This window comes from Oncorhynchus mykiss, chromosome 13 (genome assembly GCF_057628025.1).
Source record: "Oncorhynchus mykiss isolate SJ-2025 chromosome 13, ASM5762802v1, whole genome shotgun sequence".
NCBI classification, from domain to species: Eukaryota; Metazoa; Chordata; class Actinopteri; order Salmoniformes; family Salmonidae; genus Oncorhynchus; species Oncorhynchus mykiss.
In genome coordinates, this window is record NC_143034.1 from 79,095,006 (window position 1) to 79,096,119 (window position 1,114).

The window sequence follows — 1,114 nt, forward strand, 5'->3', positions numbered from 1 at the left end:
TTGTTTGTGTCCAACATCCAAGCTGAAACGAGTGCTTTATAAGAGATGGAAGAGCCCGTATGAATTCTACATTCATTTAGGAGTTTGGTTCTGTTAGTCCACTCAGTAACAGCTCAGACACCAGTGGAATGACGTCCAATCAGATGCACCTATTAAACACGCATGGCTACTGTTTTGATCAATTAAACCCAACCGTTTGAAGGTTATAAGATTGCTTCTCTACATATTTAGTCTGTCTCAATCTAAAACATGTGGCTCGGGGTGGTGAAGAGGTCCAGGCCTCTGCCTCTGGACCACATGTACAATGTACCACTGCCAGCCAGGGTTTCCTGGTTTAACTCGGTCCTGGGGCCCCACCTGGGTGCATATCGATCAGCTGTGAAGGGGGGCGGCAGGTAGCCTAGTGGTTAGAGGGGCGGCAGGGTAGCCTAGTGGTTAGAGGGGCGGCAGGGTAGCCTAGTGGTTAGAGGAGCGGCAGGTAGCCTAGTGGTTAGGGGGCGGCAGGTAGCCTAGTGGTTAGAGGGGCGGCAGGTAGCCTAGTGGTTTGAGGGGCGGCAGGTAGCCTAGTGGTTAGAGGGGCGGCAGGTAGCCTAGTGGCTAGAGGGGTTGCAGGTAGCCTAGTGGTTAGAGGGGTGGCAGGGTAGCCTAGTGGTTAGAGGGGTGGCAGGGTAGCCTAGTGGTTAGAGGGGCGGCAGGGTAGCCTAGTGGTTAGAGGGGAGGCAGGGTAGCCTAGTGGTTAGAGGGGTGGCAGGTAGCCTAGTGGTTAGAGGGGCGGCAGGGTAGCCTAGTGGTTTGAGGGGCGGCAGGTAGCCTAGTGGTTAGAGGGGTGGCAGGTAGCCTAGTGGTTAGAGGGGCGGCAGCTCGGTCCCCAACTCGGTCCTGGGGCCCCACCTGGGTGCATATTAACTGTTGTTGCCCTAACACTACACAGCAGATTCCAATAATCAAAGCTAGATGAGGAGTTATTCTCGAGGTTATTTCAAATCAGCTGTGAAGTGCAAAAAAGAAACCCCCCCCCCCCCCCGTTGATTGGTCACGCCCCTGCTGCATGAGCCCGCCTCCAGGAAGTGTTCCGACACTCTCAAATGGCACCCTATTCGCTGCGTAGTGCACT